Raw genomic sequence first — 10,505 nt, forward strand, 5'->3', positions numbered from 1 at the left:
TTACCTCTGTGACTGCGTGCTTAAGCTGTCCCAATCCCTTTGATTTACTCAGACTGCTTATAATTCTGGTTTGCTCTGAATACTTGTGGTGTTATATTCTTCCCTTCACCCGCTGCCACCATTTGCCACTCTTCAGCCTTGGTTATTTACCTCACCCTCCCTTCTGGTCTGTGAAACCCCAGCCAAGGATCAGGCCTCTGGTAAACCAAATTAAGTATTTATTACAGATAACAAAGCTAACAAGATTAACAAGATTTCTTCATAAGGCACATAAGCATATGGTTTTATCTAATACTAATCCGAACTCCACCCCCCTTCTTCTCCACACTCTCCTGACAAACAACTCTCTCAAACCCACCAACGTCCACCTCACATCCACCTCACATCCACCCAGATTTACCTGACATTCTTCCTTTTATACTGTCAGCCATTTTAAACATTCAGCCAATCATCCAGCATTCTACTGCCCATTCACTCCCCCTTCCTCTTTCATTCTACTTACCATGTATACAACCAGCACTTACCCTATTTACACTAATATAGGAACATCACATTTCCCCCCTTTTAAAACAACGGCAGAGTATTATTCCTGTTCCAGGATTTATACGTCATGTTAACAATATCACAAGTCTCTATGGGGAAAATGTCTTTTTTTGTTCCTCCGTCTGGTCACGTCACTGCAGTCCCAGCCACTTGCCTGGAAAGTCCATCGGCCAGTACATTGTCCTTGCCTTTGTTGAACTGGAAGTCCACTTGATAGTCCTGTAGGGCCCAGGACCACCTCTGCAGCATAGTGTTATGGTTTTTCATAGTCTGCAACCATAACAAGGCCCGATGATCCGTTGTTACCGTGAATCTTCGTCCCCACACATATGGGCGCAACTTGTTCAGTCCCCACATGACCGCTAGGCACTCCTTTTGGACCGACGAATAGTTTTTCTCCCTCGGCGTCAGCTTGCGAGTCAGATACGCCACTGGATGTCTGGTGCCTTCTCTCTCCTGCAGCAAGACGACTCCCAGCGCGAGGTCTGATGCATCTGTAGCCACGATGAATGGTTGCTCATAGTCTGGTGCTATTAATATGGGTCCTTGGCACAAGGCTTGCTTCAGCAGATCAAAAGCCTTCTGACATTCATCCGTCCATACCACACACTCAGAACACTTCTTCTTTGTCAATTCATGCAAGGGGATAGGCCACGATTGCACTGCCTCTACCTTGCTCCATAAGGGGGTGATTTTCCCACTCCCCACCTTATGTCCTACACAGATTACTTCACTCACAACTTTCCCATTCACACGGTATGGCATAGATCTGATTGGGGCATGATCTCCAGTATCAATGGAATGTTTGGCTATACTGGTTCGGCCAGGTTTATTACTAAAGAGATTCCAATAGTTTTTCAAAACTCTCAGAATCTCTTCCTTTACTTCCTCCTCCACCTCCTCTGACCATTCCACTTGATCTACCCCTCCTTTGTCTTTGCTTTCCTGTACCAGATCCGGAAGTTCAGGCCCACTTCCCTCAGGGAATAAGGTAACTTGCAACACCTGTGCTTCCCTGGTATGGTAAGGCTTTAACATATTTACATGAACCACTTTGCTTTTGTTTAATTGGTCTGTGGTGATTACATACGTCACTGTGTCAAGCCTTTCTCTGATGGTATATGGTCCTTCCCAGTTAGCCTGTAATTTGTCATGTTTCCTGGGTATGAACACCATAACCATATCTCCCACATCATACACACGTTCCCTGGCTGTTCTGTCATACCAGTAACTTTGCTTCTGCTGTGCTTGACTCAAATTCTTTTTCACCACCTCCATCATTGATGTTAATTTATTGCGGAATTCCAATACAAAATCTACTACAGATGTTTTGTACTCTCCCAGGGTTCCTTCCCATGAATTTTTTAATAGTTCCAAATGTCCCCTCACTTTTCTAGTGAACATGAGTTCAAAGGGTGAGAAACCTGTTGACTCTTGAGGGACTTCTCTGTATGCAAATAAGAAGCATCCCAAACGTTCATCCCAGTCTTGTGGGTGATCTTGAACATAGCTTCTGATCATGCCCTTCAAAACCCCATTGAATCTCTCAGTTAGCCCATTAGTGGCGGGATGATAAGTAGTGGTCTTTAGATGTTTTAGACCACAACATTTACACATACATTGCATCACTTCTCCCATGAATACACTGCCTTGATCTGTCAGCACTTCATGAGGGAAACCCAGCCTCATAAAGATTTTTAATAAAGCCTCTGCCACTACAGGGGCTTCTACAGATCTTAGTGCTTCTGCGTCTGGGTACCTGGTGGCAAAATCCACCACCACTACTAGATATTTCTTGCCATGCCTTGTGGGTTTGGAAAAAGGGCCCACCAAATCTATTCCCACTCTATAAAAGGGTTGTCCAATTATAGGAAGGGGCTTTAAGGGTGCCTTAGTCTTTACTCCACTTTTTCCCACCTTTTGGCATATACCACAAGATAGACAATGTTGTTTTACATCTTTGGAGATGTTTGGCCAATAATAGTGTGCAGCCAATCTCCTCTTGGTCTTTTTTATTCCCAGATGTCCTGCACATGGGACATTGTGGGCTACCTCCAGCAATCTGGCTCTGTATTTGCTAGGTACTATCAATTGCTTCACTGGTTCACATTCATCCATTCTCTCAGCAGGCATCCACAGTCTATATAAAATCCCATTCTCACACACAACTTGACTCCTCAGCTTGTCAGTGAAAGGAATCTGTTGGGTCAGGGCTTGTTCCTTTATTTGGTTCAAACTTATATCTTTATGCAGCTCTTCCCTGAATTGATCTGCTTCTTTATTATCAGAGACCACTTGATACAGTTTGTCTCCTTCAGCAGGCCTGTTAGTGGTTGCTATGGTGACCTGAGGCTGGCGAACAGATTCCACCCTGCTTGCTTCAGCCCCCCTTAACACAGCTTCTGTTTCTCTGCCAAGTTGTTGTCTGGTCACTACATATATTTTCCCTTGGGCTCCCATAACATCTCTTCCCAGTATTACTGGTTCTTGTTGCTGGGCATTAATGCCTACTTTATATTCTCCCCCTTTTCCTCTCCACTCCATTTTCACCAGGGCCACAGGCAAGCTTTCTGGTTGACCCCTCACTCCTTGGATAGTCACAGTTTCCTGAGGTAATATTTCCTCAGATTTTATTAAATCTGGCCTCAGTAATGTCTGAGCGGCACCAGTGTCAAGCAATGCCCAATAATTTGCCCCTTGTACACTCACTTCCTCTCTCAGACTTGAATCAAGGTCTGTTACTTCTGTCCAGTTTATCTGGCAGAACTGAACATTTTTCGCTGTTTCTAAAGCCTTGGGCTCTGTTTTCACTGCCCTTGTCTGAGCAGAATTACTAATGGGGTTGGCAACCTCACATTGAAAACGTAGGTGCCCTGGTCTACCACATTTGTAGCATAATTTCTCCTCACTTTTAGGGTACACAGATCCACTCTGGGGTGTCCTGTGCCCTTCAGATTTTACTGGAGGACTCACTCGCTGTGGTACCACATCCCTTCTGCCAGCATTATATGGTCTGGGTTTAAAATCTCTTGATGTTTTCCCCACCCAGCCAGTTCTATTGGAGGCAAAGTGATCTGCCATCTCTGCAGCCTCCTGCACCGATGTAGGGGAACGGTCTTCTGGTGGTAACTGATGGTATAATTGATCCAGTATCATGAGGTTTTTCACCTCTTCCACTGACTGAGCTTTGGCACTACTCATCCACTTTCCAAATATATCCATCAATTTTGCTCCCAGTTCCACAAAAGACCTCCCTGCTTGGATCTGACAGTTTCTGAAAAGCTTTCTAAAATAGTCAGGTCCCAGTCTGAATCTTTTGTAGACTGCCTCTTTAAACTCAGCATAGGTGACGGGCTTGTCTGAGGGGAAATATTGGTATACCTCAGCCAATTCCCCTTTAATCAGGTTTGATAAATACTGCATGTATTTATCTTCAGGTAGCCCCCACAACTGAGCTGCCTTTTCAAAGGTTGTGAGATAAATTTGAGGATCTTGATCAGGCTCATAGACAGCAAAGTCCTTTGGAGTAATTTTTATTTTTGCTCCATCTCTGTCTTTCCTTGTCTCATCAGAATGAAACTTCTCTCTTTCAAATTTTAACTTTTCTGCCTGTAATTCCGCATCCATTCTCATTCTCTCGGTTTCCATCCGCAATCTCTCAGTTTCCAACTCCCTCTGCTTGTCTTTCCCATCAGCTTCCATCCTCAATCTCTCAGCTTCCCATCTTAACTTCTCTCTCAAGTACTCTATATAAGCGGGATTGCTTAAATATCCTTCTGGGGTCTCTTCCCTGACAGGTTGTTTTTGCTGGGCAGTTGCAAATCCTATAAGTGCTACCCTCAATTCATCTACCCCTTTACCCTCGTGAGGTAAATTGAATGTTATGCACTTCTCCACCAGCTCTTCTCTTTTCATTTTTATATATTCAGCCATGGTGTTTGAGTTCACTCACTCTTTGCCACACACTCTTTGCCAGTCACTCTCACAAGTAATCTTGTTTTGTTATTTCTGTTTGCCACACCACTGGTAGGGATTCTCTAGTATTCGTATCTCACTGCTACAGCCAACACCTGTGATGTATTCTCCTGTGTTCGTATCTGGATTCTCTGTTGTTCGTATCCCACCGCTACTACCACCACCTGTGACGCCCTTCCCTGGCTCTCCCTGTCAGGTTCCTACCAGCTCGTGGTTACTGCCTGTCTCTAGGCACCACCAGGGACTCCACCAGTCCGGACTGTCCTTTTTTATGGTTTCCCTCTCCGCTCTAGCATAGATCTCAACAGATCCCCCTGCTAGGCAGCACCACCAGTCACGTCCTATAACCAGTATTCCTAGAGACTCTGCCTGAGTCTCCCTCAATTAGGTTACCTCTGTGACTGCGTGCTTAAGCTGTCCCAATCCCTTTGATTTACTCAGACTGCTTATAATTCTGGTTTGCTCTGAATACTTGTGGTGTTATATTCTTCCCTTCACCCGCTGCCACCATTTGCCACTCTTCAGCCTTGGTTATTTACCTCACCCTCCCTTCTGGTCTGTGAAACCCCAGCCAAGGATCAGGCCTCTGGTAAACCAAATTAAGTATTTATTAAATAACACAGAGAACAAGATTAACAAGATTTCTTCATAAGGCACATGAGCATATGGTTTTATCTAATACTAATCCGAACTCCACCCCCCTCCTTCTCCATGCTCTCCTGACAAACAACTCTCTCAAACCCACCAACGTCCACCTCACACCCACCTCACATCCACTTTACATCCACTTCACATCCACTTCACATCCACCCAGATTTACCTGACATTCCTCTTCCTCTTTCATTCTACTTACCATGTATCTCCTATACAACCAGCACTTACCCTATTTACACTAATATAGGAACATCACAAGTCTCCGACCAGAAACATGCTCGGAGACCCTCCACAATCTTTTTACAAGAAACATATAAAACAGGCTTTAATGCCAGACTGCTTCCCCACCCATATTTTGGTCAGCAATTTGTTGCGATGAGGTCTTCCCACTCTTGTGGGGTAGGCATAGTGTTGGCACATTCAGTGGATTTCCAACTACATGCTATTTGCAGAGACCCAGAAGGCAGTATATTTTTGTTATAGGACAATTGAAAGGAAAAAATAATCATATTAGCATCAGTTTATTCGCCAAATGTACACCCGATTCCCTTTTTATGTAAAACATCAGCCCATTTTGCAAAAGAAAATGTTCTTATCATAGGGGGAGATTTGAATACAGTCTGTGATATAAATATGGATCAGTCTACTAGAGGTCAGAGAGCAACACCTTAAGGGCAAAAACACCTAACCCAGCTATTATTATGGTTTAACCTAATTGATGCTTGGAGATGGGCTAACCCAGGAGTCAAAGATTATTCTTATTTTTCTTCACAGTTCCAGTCATTTTCTTGGCTGGATCATATTTTAATCTCTTCCTCCCTGGTTTCAAACTTGTTGACAGCAGATATAATGCCAAGGATAGTGTCAGATCACTCAGAGGTTGAAGTGATACTCCAACAGCTGCATTCTACTCCTGGTCATCCAATCTGGAGGTTAAACCCTAGTTTAATTGCCTCACAATCCTCGGCCCAAAATATAACATCCTCCTTGAAGCAATACTTTGAATGTAACATAACCCTGGGCATGGCATGTACCAGGATTTGGGATACCATGAAGGCGACAATTAGAGGAGTATGCATAGAAGAGCAGGCTAAGAAATATATATATCGATGACCGCATTAGGACTCAGGTACTAAAAGATATTTCAAGCCTAGAACATCATTATAAACAAGGGAAATTAAAGTGGATTTTGCATATAATGGACGCCAAATGTAAGGAATTAGAAGCCCTGGAGGCTAACAAATTGCCACCTCACTACTTTATGCTCGACATCATTATTATGAGGTAGGGAATGAACATTCTAAATTACTTTCCCTTGCATTAAAAAAGAAACAAGGCCTTTATAAAATATATGCCCTAAAAGATGAGTCTGGCAGAATTATGCATGATTGGGAAGATATAAATTTAGAATTTGCCAAATTTTATAATAAATTATATAGTTCCACAAACCCAACAAAAACTTGTATTAAGGATTACAGTACTTATCAGGTTTCATTCCTAAAAAACTAAACTTCACTCAATTTACCCTTTTGAACTCCCCCATTTCTGAAGAAAAAATCAAAATGGCGATAAAACATTAAAAAAATAATAGAGCACCAGGGCCTGATGGGTTCGGGAGCGCATTTTATATAAAAAAATCAAAGATATTTTAGTCCCCTGATTGGCTCACTTGTTTAATATGATTTGGACTGATGGATTAATTCCAAATACCTGGCATAAATAGCGAATAGTAGTTACACTCAGACCGGGTAAAGATAGTACTCAAATGGGTGTGTACTGTCTGATTACTCTCCTGAACCAAGATCAGAAGTTGTTCACTTCAGTTCTGGCTTCCAGGATGAATCAGATAGTTACAGTCATAGTGAACTTAGATCAAATGGGATTCATGCTCAGAAGGCATATTTCAGCCACCATTCGTAGAGTCCTAAATGTAGTTCATCATTCCATACACCATGGCCTACCCCTTGCTTTATTATCACTAGATGTCTTTTAAGGTGTTCATTGTTTAGAATGGCCTTACTTATTAGAAGTTTTACACTGTTTTGATTTGGGAAAAAAGTTTATTTTGGCAGTTGCTATACTATATTTGAAAAGTATGGCAACTGTCCATACGAATAACTTAAAATGCTCCTCTGGTTTGAATAGAAAGAGGAACAAAACAGGGCTGCCCCTTATCACTGCTGCTCTTCACCCTCTTTCTGGAATGACTCGTGGCAAGGTTAAGTATGAATCTGAATATTATTGGATACCGGGGGAAGGATAAAGAGCATCTCATAAATATGTACACTGAGGATATCATACTGATGATGAACACACCACAAGACTCCATGGAAGCACTCAAAATGGAAATGGACACCTTCGCACAATTCTCAGGCCTTAGAGTAAATTTTGAGAAATCCACTGTTATGTTCCATAACTGTCCCTCTAAGACTCAACTGAAAGTTTGCAACTTTCTTAAGTTGCATATGTGCAGAACATTGTTTAGATATCAGGGGATTCAGATTCCCAGGAGGCTTTCTAAGCTATTCCATCTGAATTACTATTCATTAGTCAAGAACCTGAAAAGAGACATTGTTAAATGGAATAATCTATCAATTCTAGACAGAATAGGGGCACTCCAAATGAAAATTATCCCTAGGTTTTTATATATTTTTCAAACTCTCCCCATCACCCTCTATCATGATGTTATCCAGAAATGGCAAGGACTTTTGAATTCATTTGTTTTCCAAAAGAAAAAACCTCAGTTGGCAATGAAAATATATTATAGGAAAACTGATGGAGGAGGTTGGGAATTACCACATTTACAAAAGTATTATGAGGCTTTTCAACTTCGACAATTAGCCTTTATGATTTCTAAATCTGATAAAAGCTGGATCTGGCTTGAAGAAAAGATGTTGGCTACCGGACCACTTTCAGGATACCCATTTCTACCCTACAGGAAACCAGTCATATCCTGGATTGCCAACCCTTTTACTCTATCAACTTTTCTTGTGTGGCAGAAATGGCATTCTATATTATCCTCTATATTCTCACCTATAATCTAGCTAAAGTGACCCATGCATTGGTCACTTCTCGACTTGATTATTGTAATTCTCTTTATACTGGGCTCCCCCAAAGAATACTGCAACAACTTAAATTGGTGCAAAGAGCAGCGGCTCTAATGATAACAGGAGCAAACTGGCAAGCACACACCACACCACTCCTTCAACAACTTCACTGGCTGCCTGTTTCCTATCGAATACATTTTAAAATACTAACTTTAACTTTTAAAGCGCTACATGGTTTGGGCCCCTCTTATTTATCCAATCGGATCTCTTTGTATGAACCCCCTCGGCTCTTGAGATCTGCCTCAGATTCGGCCCTTACTATCCCTCCTTTTTCCCGAATTCACTTGTCCAATGTTAGAAATAAGACATTTTCTGTAATTGCCCCTACTTTATGGAATAACCTACCACAAGAAATACATCTGTCTTCTTCCCTTTTAATTTTTCGTTGGCAGCTTAAAACCTTTTTATTCTCTTTAGTTTTTAAATTGTGAGATACTGTTTTACTTTGTTATTTGATATTAATTGTTTATAACTGTTTTGTTATGCCGCTCTGAATTTCTCTGGAAAGAGAGCGGGATAGAAATTTTTTAAAATAAATAAATAAATAAATTTAAATATAACCCCATTAAGCTCCTATCCAGGTTTGGCTGACTGCACCCTTTGTAGTAGAATTAAACAATGGGAAACAAGTGGATACTTTAGACTAAGGGATTTTTTCATACGACTCCTGGTAACACTACAGAACTTGAAAGTAGATATTCTTGATTGGAACCTAAGTTGGCTACAGGAAAAACAGGTGGCACATCTTCTTAGGGATGTTAATTTTAAATTATACACCACAAGACACTTACACAATTTGAACATATTGTTTTAGACTAGGGATTAAATGGGAAAGGCACTGTAAAGCAATTGCATAAGGTATTACTGGAAATTCAAACAGGCTTTTCTCTCTTTCCCAAGCAAATATGGGAGGTTGACATAAAATTAAAAATAAAGGATAATAAATGGCATATGCTCTGGGTGGCTAAAACATTCAAGTCAGTCTTCATCAACTTGAGATAAGTCTAAAAATATACCATAGATGGTATCAAACTGGTCCAAATAGCACAAATTACATCCACAACAAATCCTACCTGCTGGAGAGGATGTCAAGAATGAGGCACATACTTTCATCTCTGGTGGACCTGTCCCCAAATTCAGATCTTTTGGGGAGACATCCACAGAGAACTCATCTAGATTACAGGGGAGAATACTATGTGTACCACTGAATTATTTTTATTATCTGTATATGAAGGTCAGAATTGGGACATTAAGTTTAAGGGCTTGGTATCATTCTTGCTCCTGACGGCACGTCAGATGGTGGTTCAAAGATGAAAAGAACTAAAAGACAAGTACATCTCTACTTGGCTGAGAAATGTATGGAACGTTGCTTTACTGGAGAAAATAACTCATTCACTCTGTTTCTCCTGAGGATTGGAAAAGGCAGAAAACTTCAGTGCCACAGGTAGAAATTTATTACACATGCTTTGGAGCACGATTTACATGGACAATTGTCAGCTGAGGCAAAACACATATGGCTGAGTTAAATGGTCTTTCCTTTTTATATATTTGAATAACAATGTTGCCAGTTCTGCAATTTCCACAGGGGATGAAGGATGGGGGAATGATTTTTTTTGGGGGGGTTATATCATATTATATTGGGATATTATATTATAATGTGATTTATGCTTTCAATATATTATACTGGACAAATTGTAATGTGTAAATTCCAGCTTTTCTTTTGTTAATCTTGTTCTTTAATATCTATCTATCTATCTATCTATCTATCTATCTATCTATCTATCTATCTATCTATCTATCTATCTATCTATCTATCTATCTATCTATCTATCTATCTATCTATCTATCTATCTATCTATCTATCTATCTATCTATCTATCTATCTATCTATCTATCTATCTATCTATCTATCTATCTATCTATCTATCTATCTATCTATCTATCTATGAACGTAGTTGTGATTAACCAAACAGAGGTTTTCATTATATTAACAAAACGTTTCAGCTTCCGCCTTCATCAGCTACCAACATACAAATGCTGTTACCAAAGTGGCAGTTATAGAGCTTTGAGGAGGGAATGCTCAGAGGGGCATCATTTGCAGAAGCTAAGTAATGGTGGTACTGTCCTCCAGGTTCAGTCCATGTGGTGCCAATGTGTCCAGAGAGTAAATCCAAAAGTTCTCCCTTTTAGTCAATGCTGCTGGATCTGCTGGCATCTCTATCGCTG

Source organism: Rhineura floridana, chromosome 12, assembly GCF_030035675.1.
Source record: "Rhineura floridana isolate rRhiFlo1 chromosome 12, rRhiFlo1.hap2, whole genome shotgun sequence".
NCBI classification, from domain to species: Eukaryota; Metazoa; Chordata; class Lepidosauria; order Squamata; family Rhineuridae; genus Rhineura; species Rhineura floridana.